The sequence below is a fragment of the Accipiter gentilis genome, chromosome 22 (genome assembly GCF_929443795.1).
Source record: "Accipiter gentilis chromosome 22, bAccGen1.1, whole genome shotgun sequence".
Classification (NCBI taxonomy): Eukaryota; Metazoa; Chordata; class Aves; order Accipitriformes; family Accipitridae; genus Astur; species Astur gentilis.
The window spans coordinates 1,615,908-1,631,755 of record NC_064901.1 but is presented as its reverse complement, the minus strand read 5'-3'; the positions used below and the strand labels follow the sequence as shown (position 1 = coordinate 1,631,755).

The window sequence follows — 15,848 nt, the reverse complement described above, 5'->3', positions numbered from 1 at the left end:
GAGTAACTGAAATTGCACAGAAGAGATAGGGTGAGACATGGCAAAGACTAGTTCATGTTTGATATGACTCCCACCCAAGGAGGGGTATGTCAAGGAGTCAGAAGTGCTGGTAGGACTGCTCTGGTTCTTTCGGTAACTGTATGGTTTTCCTGAACTAACTAGGAAAGAATATTCTTGGGAGACAAATGGTGAAGGCTTCTACAGGTATACTTACATTCAAGTCCGTGCTGTAGAAACTAGAATGAATGGACATCAGTGTTTGATCCTCAGAAAGGCTGAGACAAACTACTTCACCTAAACAAGACGCTCCTCAGTCTTCATAAATTCCATCTGATCTGCTTGTGTGATTGTGTTTCTCTCCATCTCTGTAGCCAGTGCCAGATGACACTGAAGGGAGATGAGATGGGATTCATGGGCCAGAAGTGCTTAATGCCAGGCTGTGAGGCTAAGCAAAGGAAGTAGCAAAGGCTGACATTTAGCTAGATGTGGTCCTTATTTCATACCTTCCACCAGAGGCTGTGCTGACCAGGTAACACACCCGTTATTTATTTTCTGAAATCCTTGACCTTCCCGTTCTCTATCATCTTTCCATAATGGTTCTCTACTACCCAGTCTAACTCAATGTGACAATGTTGGAAATCATATGTGAGAAGAGCCTTTTCAAGCCACTGTTAAAATTAAGGAGCTGCTATAAACATAGGAGCATTTGGCCAAGTTTCTGAAATTTCAGAGATTTGACAGTAGCTGTTAGAAGGGAGTGGTGGTGTGACTGTCCACCAGACTAGGAAATAAGACTCTGCTGGCTTTGCAAGTGGCATGAACTCAATTAAAGTAGTACCGTGACCTCCTTCTTTAGATGCCTCGGATAACTACTCTAAGATTAAAAAAGTAGAAGCCTGGTAATGAGGACCTGTGCAGTCAGTGGAGAGAGGTAGTTGCTTCTCAGGAGAAATTCAAAGCAATAACACAATCTGCTTGCCTCCTTTTGTTGATTTGCTTGTCTCCTTTTATTGATTATGTGGAGATTCTGGTCTGATAATTCAGTATTGCTGCACTCCAGAAGGTAACTATGCTGCAGAGAAATTGACAGTGCCAAACTGCCAAGGCTACCAGATTGACAAAAAAGAGGATGTCTTGTTTGAGGTGCGGGCATAAAGCAAAGAAAATAGAAAATAAGCTAATAGACAGGACACAATCGCTCCTGCAAGTGATGTTCTGGGTGCCTTGTAATGTGGTAATGATCTTGCCTCCCCCTGCTCTCTGAGCTCTTCTGCACTCCTGTTATATCTGATTAGAATATGTATGGTGGAGAGCAAGATTTAATCACACCAGAAAGACTCCTAAAGTGAAAAGCAGTTTTGGGGTGTCTGTGAAATGAATGGTAGGCACAGCGAAGTGGATTTGTGATTGAAGTTATGACTGCAAGTACATACTGAGGCTTTGTACCGAGTTTGCTATGTCTTTGGTTGTGGAGTGTCAGGCATTAGGGAAAAAAACCTTGGAGCTTCTACTCTTGGCAGTATTTAGTCATTCTTGCATCCTAGGGTTTTAGAAAGAATAGGTGTTATCAGAGAACAGTGTCTGCAGTGCAGCCTCTCTGTTCTAAAGTACTTTGTTCCAACAGGTCTGCTGTTTTGCTAGTTAGTTTGAAATAAAGTAGAAACTAGAGTGAGCGTCATGGTTTAACCCCAGCCAGCAACTAAGCACCATGCAGTCGCTCACTCACTCCCCCCTGGAGAAAATCAGGAAAAAGAAGTAAAACTCCTGGGTTGAGATAAGAACGGTTGAGAAAAGAAGAAACTAATAATGATAATGATAACACTAATAAAATGACAACAGTAATAGTAAAAGGATTGGAATGTACAAATGATGCGCAGGGCAATTGCTCACCACCCGCCGACTGACACCCAGCTGAGCGGCAATTCCCCCCCCACACTTCCCAGTTCCTATACTAGATGGGACGTCCTATGGTATGGAATACACCGTTGACCAGTTTGGGTCAGGTGCCCTGGCTGTGTCCTGTGCCAACTTCTTGTGTCCCTCCAGCTTTCTCTCTGGCTGGGCATGAGAACCTGAAAAATCCTTGACTATAGTCTAAACACTGCTGAGCAACAACTGAAAACATCAGTGTGTTATCAACATTCTTCTCATACTGAACTCGAAACATAGCACTGTACCAGCTACTAGGAAGACAATTAACTCTATCCTGGCTGAAACCAGGACAGTGAGTTGCAAGTCTCGTCAGCCAGAAGGGCTTGAGGGCTGTTACAGACATGCAGGAGGGTGGGAAGGATGGGTTGGTGCAGCTACCGTGAAGGATCTTTAGTGTTTTTTAAGTACTTAATGTCTTCTGTACCCCTTGGCTTCTACTTTGTTAGTATTTGACATCAGTTGCAGCATCAGGTCACTGCAGTCCCCTGTTAATTGCACATAAGGTGTTAGACGTAGGAGCTGGGATCTTGCTCGTGGAGGATGATGTACTTCTTTGCTGTGATAACAAAGTTCCTCCTCACAGACCATGGACTTTTCAGAAAAGGACCCCAAAGCTCGGGCATTAAACAAGCAGGAGGAGGGGAATATGTGTTGTATTCACATTAGCTATTTTCTGTAGCTGCCGTGAAAATGCCATGCACTCAAAAAGGTGTATGAGGTCTTTTTTTCTGCAGATCCCCAAAGCTCTCTGCCTGCTTGCCTTCTACTGAAACACTGTGAGAGGGACTGCAGGGAGGGACACAAAGTAAAAGACAACTGAAAATCAGTCCATTTTAGGCCACTGAAAATCAAATGTTGATGAACACTCACTTTTTAATGCTTTCTCCTATTTAATTGCCTTGATTGGAGGTGTTTGGGAGTTTTTTAATTAAGAGTTATATACTGATAAGATTAGAAAAGGCAGGTTGGTTTGAGACTGCTGGCCATTTAAAACTGAAGTAAAAGACTCTGAGGTTTAGATTTTAAACCTTTGAAGTTAATTGCTCAGAACTGGACATAGCCAGAAAAAAAAAAAATAGAAAAAAATAAAAATCTTGTTCCAGCCCTTTCCTTTTGCCGAGCTGCACCCAGTGTTCATTGCAGCAAGACAGAGATATCCCGCTCCACTTCTCCTCCGAAGGGCTGGAACCAGTGTCGCTTCCTGTTTGGGTTTGCTCACAGATGGACGATTACCACCCTGAGCAAACTAGGCTTTTTCTGTGTTTTGTGGCATACTCTTTGTGAATAGAAATGTACCTGCTGTTGGCAATGCTGATGTTGAGGATAGGGTTACACATTTTATTATCTGCCAAGTACCTTTATAGCAATGTTTGCTAAGAGCAGTTTAATGACAACACACATCTGTCTATTATCTATGCAATAAACGGAGATGTTGTAAAATTACTGGTGATAAGAAATGCTACAAAATCATTTACTACATGGTTTAAGTGCTGCATGCTTTGCTGTCTCAAGCACAGGTAGCAGCACAGATGTCTTTTTTATTTTAGTGATGACGTTTGATGATGATTACGTATTTGAAGGTTTGTTTAAAAAAACTCAAACGTGTTGATGCTTTTTGGACTGTCCAGACCTTCTGAGTCTGCACTGTAACACCAGGTAACCTATTTTGTTACAGGACTGATGGTTCCCAGGGTTGCTGAACACATTAGGAGAGAAGCCTTTGCTGCAGTGTTTTAATGCTTTTAATCCCTGCTGGATCTTGAATATCCAAAAACTTTAGGAAAGTCGAAAAAACAGAATAATTTTTATGATTTCATGAGATAAAGTGAAAGATGTTAGAAAGCAGAAGGTCTGTTCTAGAGCTTATCTGTTCATTGACTTACTAGTACCAGATAGGTCTCTACTGTATGATTTCCCAAAATGTCTCCAAACTGCAGAAAAAAAGATTCCATCTGACTTCAGAAAAATAGTTCATGCAATCCCTTCACATCCATTTAAAATTGTTCCTCACTAATTTTATAGTCAAGTCTCCATTAAACATGGTCTGAGGCATGTTAGCGTTTGCTAAGGGCATTTGTGTGAGAAGTTCATTTTCTCACTTGCATCAATCCATTTGTAACACCTGTGGCTGTTCTGTCTATGGCTGGCCCAAGCAGCTAGTACTGTGGTATACGCTGTACACAATTCTTCTGCTCAAGAAACGCGGGCCTGGGCTTTCTGTGCTTAGCTCCCTTGTATCTGTCCCTAGTGACTGGGTGTCAGAGCAGAAGGCTACTGTTGGTTGCATAAGTGCTGGATTATTCTACTGTATTAGGCTTTTATGTATCCTCCATCTCTTCATCCTTTCCTTACCTTACCTCTCCAGCAGCTGCGGTTGTTGCTGTGCAGCATTCGTTGTTTTGCAGAACTTGCCCCACTGCAATGTTTGAGACATTAACTCTTTCAGTCTTTCACGCCTTCCATGGGGTAACTTCTGTTCTAACATCCAAACAATTCCCAAGATGTTCATGATATGTTGTGCTAGCTCCAGTAAGGACGGTGCAGCCAAGGTGAGGCTTGTAAGGGAAGAGAAACAATATGAAGGAACAATTTCAGAGTCTCTCACTTCTGTGGATTTATATTGGGATCCCTTCCACTCATCATAACTTTATTGTCCATAGAGGTACATATTCAGTCAAAAGCCACTCTGAATATATGTTGTTACCAGGACAAGTGATGGCATTTGTTGCCTTGTAATGCTTTTGTGATATCCTCAGTACAGAAGAGTGTGCAGTTAATTCTGCAGTCAGGGTGATTACATCTTTTTGGGAAAAGATCATTTCATGGTCTTTAGGCTGTTGAACTTTAACTTCAAAGAGTCTCATTGATGTGACATTCTCCAACAGCATCTGCTGAACAGCTGGAAAATCTGAGGCTGTATGAAAATCAACTGATTGTCTCTCCTGTATTTTATAATGACATGGGTATGATTTTTTAATCTGTGTGTTCTTTCCTGTTTCTTCATCCTGTCTCCGTGTGCTCTTGATATTTAAGGTCACTCCTGCCTTCCATGCTGCATGTGAATTTATTAGTACTCCAGGTGCTCTTTATCTCATCTGAATAGGGTAATTGATGACACAGAAGAAGATAATTTCTGTTGTTTTTCTCTAAACTTCTGTGTCTCTGGCTGTTCATTGCTGAGTGTAGCTTTCACAAGGTCCTCCCAGTTCAAGAAATATGATTATACAAAATTATTAAATTTTGTGCTACTGTCAGCTCCTGTAAAGAGCACTTGAATAACAAAAAAAGATGTCGATGGGTAGATGAGTAGGAACATTTGCTTAATGCTCTTTAGCATCTTACACTTATCTTAGTATAGGCCTTTTCTACAGGGCTAATATTGTAGTGGCTTATTTGTTTATCTGCTGGTTTATAAATGGCAGCTCAGAACAATGGCTTCTCCTTAATGCAAGCCACAAAATACAGCCTATTGCTAAGGCACAATGCTGCTCAGGTAGTTCTCAGATTAAAGGACAGCTTGTCATAGCAGGTCAGTTTTGTCTGAATCATACTGTATGAGGGGAAAGTAGAATTTACTAAAACTTGGATCATCTGAAGTGGTAAGTCACCATGAAGAAAGGAAATACTTTTTTTACCTGCTCATCCTAGCTTTCCCAAATAACTCCCAGCAAGACATATAATGGCACATCACATGTGTGATCCAGAATGGGCTTGCTTACTTTGAGTCTGCACCATGTCTGTTGTGATCTGTCAGGTGTCTAGAGATGAACTGATGGCACTGGGTGCAAGAGTCACTTCAGAGTACATGGTATCTTTGAGTCTCTTATTGCTCAGTGGCTGATCTCAGTCCCTGTAGCTTCATACCCTCCAATCAGACCAGTTTGTGTTTCTGCTGAGACTGCCAGTTGTCCCTACAATTAATGGGAATATCTTGATGGAAGTGGCCGAGATGAAGTAGATTCATTTGTCATGAAAAATTATTTCCAATATTTAAAATTACTATATAGACCTTGGAGATGTTATCTGTGAAATTAGCTTTCTCTATCTCTCCGCTTTGCCCAGTCGAAGCCATCAAGCTGAAATGTAGTCACTGGCACAGTGCATTTTCTGTCATCTCTTCTTCTCTATTCATCTCAGCAGGAGAGGAAAGACTTGGCATTCATGATGCTCCCTTAATTGACTCTGTCTCCATGTGGAGATAGGGAGTCACCCCTTGCACACTTTGATTGATTGGATGAGGCTATTATGTGATATGGAAAGGATATGCAAAAGCACAGCCATCACCACAAGCATGGAAAGGTCATACTTGGTGGTGTACATTGGCTCACCCAGTTATGCTTGGTTTGTCTTATATGCGGTTATTCCACAGAGTAGATCACAGGGTGCTCCTGGTGAATCTGCCACCACTAGGTACCAGATTACAAGGTATGGCTCTCCAGAGAGAAACCATTCTCACTCACACTGCTAAAGTGTCTGAGAATGTGTAAAGGAAAGATAATTTTCATCATCTGTATTTGCTTCCTTACCAGCACCCTCATTTTTTTTCTGGGTAATTGAGAACAAGGAGGTTAAAATTGGGAGATAAGGTGCAGAAGAGGGAAACTGTATCTTGATAAACCAAATCTTAATATGAGTTTCAGAGCAACTTCCTGCTCTGTGATGATTATATCTGGATAGGTAAAACTTAAAACTCAGGAGATATCCATCACATTAATACAAAAGTCATCCCACAGAAGAGACACATCAGCAGGGACAATGTATAAGAAAAGCAGCCTCATAAGTGCTGTTGGTGCCATGATGCTTCCAATTTTTTATGGCCTGCAACTGGTGACTTCTGAAGTTCTGCCTGTTAAGGCAAGGTCCTCTTGTGGTCAGCCTGGGCCCTTTGGGTAGGGGCTTCCTACCATCCTAATCTTGTGTTCTTGTGAGCAGCTTAGCATTTTTCCATTTCTGAACAAGGAAGATTTGTAATCCTTCATGTTGCAATACTGCTAAAGGGAGCAGAGGGACAGGGCAGGTTGGAGGGGATTACTGTCAGAAGTTGTATCAAAGCACCAGAGTTTAGGATTCAGAGTCATGTGGAATCAGACTTTTAAGTCTGACTACCCCAGTACCCACAGGACCCATTTCAAACTGCTGAGAAAAGAAAAATATGGTTTTTTAAATGGTGAATTTTTATCTACTACCTTTCATTAAATGTGTAAAAATGGAAAATGACAATTCAGCCCTCAGCTGAAAAGCATGTTAGATTGACAGCTCTGGGAGTCATAGGCTTGTGCACAGAATGAGAAATATATAGAGAGCAGCTATCCTTTATATACCTTATTCATCTCTTGCAGGGGTATTTGCATTAGAGATTAGAAGCAGGTCAGTCTTCCTGACCTGCCTGGTCTTTGGTAGAACTGCAAAGTAGAGTGGTGAAAGGAGGAACTCTTCTTCTGTAGCCCTGGCTTCCTCTCCATTACTTATGTGACTGCTGAAGACAGAAAGAGCCATGAGGCAGCTTAGCGCACCCAGCCCAGGGAACAGAGCAAGGGATTTTGAGCTGGGCAGAACAAAATGGAGTTTGTGCTGCATGTATCACCTGCCACATTAGGACAAGAATTCCCCCTGAACAAGTGATTGGCAAAAGGCATGTTTTTGCTAAATAGTGAGGAAGCAAGAATAATACAGAAACCATCTCAAGTATTTTACAGTTTTATTATTGTGGTTTTGTGGGTTTTTTTCAAATCTCTCTGTCATGAATGTTTGTGACTGAGGAGAAAAAATGAGGTCAAAGGAAAGATTCTTGACATATTAAGAAATTGCAAAAGATCTAGAGTCCTTATGCTCATCTCAGTGTACAGGATCTGGTTCCTAGACATGGAAGCCTAACAATTCAGTACCCAGGAATGGAAACATCCAGGTTTTCACCATTTTGTTACCATCTCCCCAGTGAAGTTCTTTTCTGTTGCAGTCCATTTTTTTGATGTAAACCCCAAGAGTCACTGCTACTCCATTTCCGCTGGCCAGCTCTCATATCCAATTTGTACAAATCTCCTTTATCCTGCATTTGCATTTGATTGTTCTGTCCTTTTGGAGGACTGACCAGTGCTGAACTTTAGCCTTTCCCTCCCTGTTAAGTGTTACTGGGATGATTCAGCACTGCAGCCACGGTGCTTGCCTCAAAGCTGTGTTTTTAATAATTCCAGCTTTTCTTCTTGTTGAACACAGGTTGATCAACTGACGATGTGGATAAAGTAAGGCACAGGTAATAGTTGGCAGTTGACTTTTCACCAGTCCCAGTCTGATGCTAGGAGCACCACTGCAGTGTGAAGGAGCTGCCATTAGCCACCTTGGTGAAGGCAGGGGAGATTGTCCAGAGTTCAGTGGGATGGAGATTCGCTCCTGTCCCAGTCTGTCACCCTGCTTTTTACTGAGGCAACATCACAGTTCTGCATCTTGTTCAAACACTTGTATGTCATTCCCCTAAGCCTGCTGGGTTCCTTCTGCCACCTCACCTTCCAGTCCAATCAAATTTCACTTTCCTGTCTAGTGCAGAAGAACAAGGAATGTCCTGGAAGATTTCTTGGGATGTGGGACAAGAGAACAAAAGGCTGGTAACCTTTTCTTGTGTCATTTTATAGCCTACAACCTTTTTGGGTAAAGCAATTAGGCAAAACAAAAAGGATTAAAGAGAGACAGAAATGATTTATCATGCTATTTTTTAAATGGCTCACTTTGGTTTTGCTTTATCTTTTAATTTTTTATTTACAGTCAAAGGCACTTGGGCTGCTTTTAAAAAAAAAATCAAAACATAATGGAACACCGCAAATAGCCATGTCAAAGAGTAATGAATCCAGCAGACAGAAGGACTTGTGTCCAAATAAAAAAGGCAGAAAAGTTTAGGCTGGAATTGGTATTGACTGTGCAATGTGCACAGTGCTAATGGACCTGCAGAAGAAACAAGAACATTGCAGCCATAAAATGAAATCCTGGTTCACTGTGAATACAGATGAGAGTGGGAAAGACAGTGCTTTTATGGGGCTGCTTTTGCACACATGGCCTCTTGAGCTAACCTGCTTATAAAGTCAGAGTGACAGGATGTAGATTAGCAATCAGCATCCTCATTTAGCCATTTCTCCCCAGGTTGATTTACGCTGCTGTGATTTCTCTCTTCTTTTGTCTTTTCCTGCTGGCTGGTGACTATTTGCTGAGCCCATCTCTTCTCTTTTATGCTGTTTTTTTTTTCTGAGAGAATCCGTGAAAGTTAAAATGCTGGTCATTTACCCTTCTTTGTGTGTGTACATGTGCACTGCCTACAGTTCATACCCTAGTCTGTGCCACTAGCCAAGCCTCAGTCTTAAAGGAGAAGCAGCTTTGAAACAGCTTCCATGTCCCTACTGCTGAGAGTTGGTTTCTCCCAGACACCGTGTCGCTCAGATTAGGGAGGAATACTGGCCTGTATCCACTTGATCAATGTGCTCCATCAAAGTGTTGATCAACAAAATCCTATTAAAACTGTGTGGTACCCATAGCTTTCTTCTCCCATGTGGATCCCTTGAAAGGGAGTATGCTGTTAGGCACAGAAGAGATTGTGCATGCCAAGAGCTGTAACTCAGCATCTGTTTAGGTGCTTGCAGGTGGCTGTGTATTATGTTTTTTCCTGCTTCAGCATTGCTCCTGAGTTACACGCTTGATCAACTCCTTGGTGAAGGCTACCTAGGAGGGCTTCAGGGAAGGAAGGAGGACCACCCAGATACAACTGGGAGGGAGATATGGGGGTCCTGGCATTAGAACTGTTTGTGTTTGGGACTGAGATGTGTTCAGTGCTGAGGTGAGACAGAATTGTTCAGGCAATGAACTGTAACCCATCTGACACTGTTGATGAGACTATCTTTGCACATTGGCAATGGATTTTAAGCTATTCTCTGCATAGTGATGTGGGGTCTGCCAAATCTCACAGTATTACCCCTCTCCCTGTAGAAGCCAGAGATGGGAGCTCAGGTGAATTTTTGTACCCTTGCATACAGTTAACACGTGGGGGAGCCTTCAAACTTAAAACGAACAGGTAAGGTCATAGCTGAGAGAAAGCTAATAGGTTGCTGACCTCTACCTGTCTTTGAGCGATCAGAATAAGCTAAATAAACCCAGATTAAACTGTTTATGAAGGTGCAAAATGATAATCCTTTGCAAACAAGTGCTATTTTTGCATATATGCAGAGTATTTTCAAAACCAGATAGATATCATTATCACTTTATGTTTTGGGAAACTCTGTTATAGAGCAATTAAGGTACCTACAGTAAGATTCAAGATTACAAAAGTAATTAGCCACAGACCCAGGCTGAGGGGGTTGCATTTACTTCACTGGGATTTAAATGACTGAATATAAGATATCAGATAATTTAGTCATTAGACTCTTAGGTCACTAAGCTACTTTTTCCACCTTGAAAAAGCTATCTGATTTCTCTAAAATAATACTTGCAGATCTCCACAGACATGGTGATATAGTCCTGGGATATTTGATTAGCAGTTCCTAGAGACAAATACTTATATACTGTGATAGGATAGAGATAATTCGTATCAGAACCTGAGTTCCTTCGTCTTCTCCTCTCCTGTTTTTCCACTCAGAAGAGTACTGATGAATCACTTTGGCCTTTTAGCCATGCAGTAATGAAAAGCTGATTACCATACAGCTCCCCACGGGTCAGCCTCTTTCTTATCCAGCATTGCACTCACTTAACTATCATTCCCCGTGTGCCTGGCCAGAATCCAGGGGACTCCAATTGACTAATACATGGAGAAAGTTAGTATGCTTGTAAGACAAAACTGTAGTTGTACAAGCCTTAGCTTAAGGAACAAATTAACGTTAAGCAAATGTTACCTGACAGTGAAAGCTAAAAGACACAGTGATTTCCCTTGGACCAAGGGTAAAAGCACAACGAATGCTATTACTTGGAAATTGTTGCAAAGCTGCCTCACAGGTGCTGTTCAGAAGGTGTGCTGCAGTGTATCAAGCACAGAAGCACCCTGTGCTACAGTGTGTGCAGTCCTGTTTGCTCTGCAAGACTATCTGCTGACTGCTCCAGTGGCAGTACCTGCAGGCCAACTGTGTGAGCACGGGCAGTTGTGTCATGTAAATTCAGCATCACTGCTGGGCTAATGAGTAAATTTGATCAGGGTTTGTCACAAAACAAGCCTTGACGTATATGGGACATCACTAATTCAGTGCTTCACAAAAGTATACAATATAGACATGCCTTGGGATTCTCTTTCTGGCTTATATCACTACAGACAAGTTCATTTTTCTGTGCCTTATCTTCCCCAGCTGAAAAAAAAAACCCAGTACTTGAGACTTTCCTAAGTCGTAGAAGGGTTGCAAGATGAAAAATTCATGAGTCGTTAATGCCTTCAGATTCTACGATGAGAAAAGTTGAAGACCAGCAAAATGTTAATTTTTATTAATCTTTGACCTTCTGTTTCATAGTTTTTCTTGAGATTAATGGGTATCCTGCCCTGAGAACAGGTAGAAAACCTGACCTAGTGATTGATATTTATTTTTGTGTTATCTAGCTCATTTTCCTATTATTGCTAGTTGACACATAGTATTTTATTTTTCGTCGGTACAGAAATGTGGGCAGCTTTTGGTTTTGTGTATTAATAATTTGAGTTCATATCCCCAAAAGAACAACACTACCCAGACCCGCAGTGCTTATTAAGAATCCTTAAAGGTCAGAGATTTTCTTTTAAAATAGCAGTTACTTTCTGTCTTGTGCTACTTTCTATACCCGCAATGCTAATGCAACCCTTGTGTGGTTGTTGAGAGACAGTGCTGCATTTTTTTGAGGTATACAGGAAACCTTTTGTAGATCAAATGCCGTAGTACTTGAGCCACTCAAGGGGAAAAAACTTTCTAGTTTCTTTGGCATTGAAAAGGTAAAATTATTCATTGCCCTTTATGAAGCACTAAACAAATGATGAGATTTTGTATGGTGTGTCAGCGATTGGCTGAATGTATTTAACTTGATAGTGATATGAGATTTACAGAGCACACAAGAAGGGAGCCTTAAATAGTTCTACCCATTGACCTTTGCCAAGATAATAAGCCTGAATATCAACTCCTCACCAGTTAAATTGTGTACTAATGAAGTGACATTGGATACCCAGCTATAGGTGTGCTAGGGAGAAGCATTCCTAGTCACATGAGTAGAAATGTATATTTAAGAAATGTGAGTATAAAAAGTGTATTCCCTTAGCAAGCTTCCATGGCTATTTCTTATTTAAAAAAAAAGAAAAAAAAAAGTAAAGAGATTGCTGTCAAGCAGCTTAGACTAAAATCCAACAATATGAAGGAAATTGGCAAAAAAGTCAAAATATAATCAGAAGGCTGAAGGGAGGAATTATGGAGAAAGATTAGAAGAGTTCAGTATGTATGGCTTGGTAAAATGATCACCTGAGGGGAGAACGATGAATCGGCTCTGATGGAAGGACTGCTTTCCCAAGGAAGAGGGATTATTTAAGGAAGTTCACAGGACACTAACTGTGTAATATTGGGTTAAATTAAGAAAGGAAAATGGTGAATATCATAGATAGCATCCCAATAATGGGCTGTATTTCTTTTTGCTTTGTTTTGCTATAGCAGGAACCCTAGAGAAGGGATGGAAATCCCATCAGTTAGATACTGGAAATTAGGATGACTAAAACAGCGGAGTATGGCCAGGCTGCTGCTATATATGCTTTAATGAAGTATGCTTTGTAAGAGGGAGGGAAGGGATGGGAGCTGCATGATCTAGCCAGCTCTTCTATTTCTAGCTCGCATGGATCTGTGAAATGTATGCCTCAGAAAAATGAAAACGTGTAAATGTCTTCCAACTTCAAAAGACCTTTTTTCTTTCTAAATCCTGCTAATGACTGGATATGTTTTCCCAATTAGTGAGAACGTGAACAAATTTATAAGATATACAAGACACTGATTTCCAAAGTATATTTTGTTTGATTCTTATTGTAATTACTTATTATAATAACTCATACTGAGTTAGGAAGGGTAGAATAGTTTATTTTGTAAAAATAACATCATTTTGATACCTCAGCTTCTTAGCTAGATCTTAAAGAACTGTGGAATGTACTCCATGTTTAGGCAAATTAGAAACAGTATTATGTACCATATATTACAGTGTCAGATGAGAAAAGAATGTCATTAAGGAAGTATTGTCAAATATACTGTAGGAAAAAGCTGTTGCTAGAAAACTTCAAATCCCAAACTCAAATCTCAATTAAAGAGATATTCACAGACTCATATGAGAAAGAGAAGCATGGGGAAGTGTAGCATGTATCCAAGATCTTTCCAGGTTGCTGGTAAAGGAGAGCCTAGTGTAAGGCTCATTCTCTCTAGCCAGTGTATGAGCAGAAGCAAGTAAGTGTAGTGCTAACTGTTCACCTTTGTGGCAAGTGGAGGACAGACGCTTTTCAGACTGCCAGGCTGTCATCCCAACTACTGCTCATCAGCCTACTACAAAAACGTAGTCTGCCATTTAGTTCACTTGCATTTAGTCCTGCTCTGTCTTGGACTTTGCTTGATCTTTGGTAAATCAGTTAGGTTCTGATGCATAAAAGCAGTAAATCCTGACAAACACCAGAGTTGCCCTGTGTAGTGCTTAGAGGCCCATCAGCTCTTAGAGTAAAATCCCCAAACATAAGTTATGTGCCTATGGTGTGAAGAGGCCATTAAGTAAGGATAGTGTTCACAACAACCAGCACACTGCCAGTGACTGGGGGGAAGCAGGGACAGGGTTCAGGCAGCCAGCGGTGCGTGCCAGGTAGAGGATGTGCCAGTCCCCTCTCCTAGGTGCAGCCTTGATCTTGCTGCAACCTTGAGCTCAATGCCCCCAGGAATATGAAATTCACATTCTAAAACCCACTTCAAGATTTAGATGCCAAATAGCATTGCATGTAGTCATACAGCTGCACTGTGTTGATGAGGCACTCTGGTGCTCTGCCTACTTGCTCTGCTTTTACATCCCCTTCTTTCCATTAAACAAAACCTCCTTTGTTGCCAGACTCTAAATTGCTTGCAGTTCTGTGCCTTGATCTCTTCACATGTCTAATTGCTCCCAGGATGTCCTCTGCTCTGTCCAAGAGTTTTGCAAGTGACTGTGCGCCTAGATTCCTGTATTCTTTGTGTTGGCGACCCTGTACCTTGTGGAGGAAGTGCTAATGCCATGTTTAAAAGCTGTGGAAGCTTGGGAGCTTCTCAGACTGGCCACCTATTATTGTGGGGTTTTAAATTAGATTGATGGTGTTCTGTTGAGCTGTGTCAGGAGTGAGTGAGAAAAGCAGTGTGATTTCCTCTTCCAGATGCAGATGAAATTAGGGAAGTATGACAGTCCTGCAGCAATACTGCTGGTTTTGGTGCCTTTGTTGGAGCACAGCTGTGCCCAGCAGCTGGTCTGGAATCAGGGAACCAGGAAATTTGCACAGTTAGCAGATATAAATAGAGAATCTGTAACTATGAGAGATGCTTAACTCTGCAGTAAATAAATCCTAGTCCAAATAAAAGGCTAATTGAAATCTTAAAAAAAAATCTTGTGCCTCAAATCTTCCCCTTTTGAGTCTCTCTTTATCTGCAGAATTTGAAAGAGAAACAGGTGTTATGTCTATGGAGTCTTACCATCTATGTTTCAAGTGATGTCAAGAACTGTCCCCTTTCCCTTACAGATTTGGATTATTTTTAGGCTTGTGGATTGTTTTCCATTTTCCAATGGAATTATTGGTGTCTTCATTATTTTGATGTGTTTGATATTCTGAGAATTTTTCGGGGCCTGTCTGATGAAGAGTACAACAAGGAGGTGGCAGATAGCTCTCGGATCACCGAGAAAGCAGAAAACAGCAGCCCAGCGGTGGTGGAACAGTAGTTCAGGGCATTGGGTTGTGTCCCTGCACTGCCATGGCTTTGCAGTGTGACACTGGATGAACTGGCTCCTATTTGTGTCTCAGTTTCTGCTGTGAAAGTAGGCCAGTTCAAAAGGCATTCCTGAGGGCATTTTAGTGCTTTCAAACTCTGCTGAGCACTTCAAATAATGGGAATCGAGGACAGGAAAGCCATCCTATTGGGAGACCTATCTGTTTCCCTGTTTGGTCCGAGTGTGTCAGCTGCTTATTTTAGAAAACAGGATGTTCTCTGTGGTGTGGTGTAGAGCTGTGTCTAATCCTTTCCAGGCGTAAATTAGGAAAAGCTTCTTTGGAAACAGCCCTTGCTGATCCAGAATTCATGCAGACATGAGTGGAAACTTAGGACTTTGCTCAGCGAGCGGTGGTGTGAGCTGGTGGCAATGCCACTGTACGGAAAAAAGACTGGGATTTGCTGCGTGTCTGCTTTCTTATCCACCCCAGGAGGAGCCATGCTGCTGTCCCTTGAAAAAACGCGTGGCAAGTGCTTCTCCGCACGAGTGGTGTGAGGAGTCAATTGCAGCCTCCTTCGCCATCTAATGGCCTCAGGCAGCACTGCCACCTGCCCCTCACTGTGCCCCCCAAAGTGACTGAGCAAGTGCACCAGCCCCTGGGGCCCATGGCCTCTGTGTCCCCATTGTCTGCTCTGCTCACCCAGCAGCTGCTGGCTCACTTGACTTGCTAAATTCCTACAGGCACTCCATTTGGGAAAAGCTTTACACTCTTTTTATCTTCACATAGACTTGAAATATGTACTGAAGTGTGTTGTTTCCTTAATACACCTGAATACACAGCTTTTCCACCCCCCGGCTCCCCCTGTACCCTTGCAGCCCCTTCAGGAATGCTGTACCATACAGATGTTGTATTCCTACTCTCAGGAGCATGACTGAGCCTAGTGTAAGAGCCTATGAAACACTTTATATTGAAAACAGAGAAGTGGCTCACTCTTTGTGCAAGAGAGGCTGCGTGTCTGCTTCTGTGGGTGAAGAGC

The 15,848-nt window shown here is 41.8% G+C and overlaps 1 protein-coding gene across 40 annotated transcripts in view; it reads left to right on the top strand.

Annotated features, from left to right (window-relative positions):
• NRXN3 (neurexin 3) overlaps positions 1–15,848 on the top strand; it is a 1,031,704-nt gene that overhangs the window by 323,899 nt on the left and 691,957 nt on the right. The window lies entirely within an intron of this gene.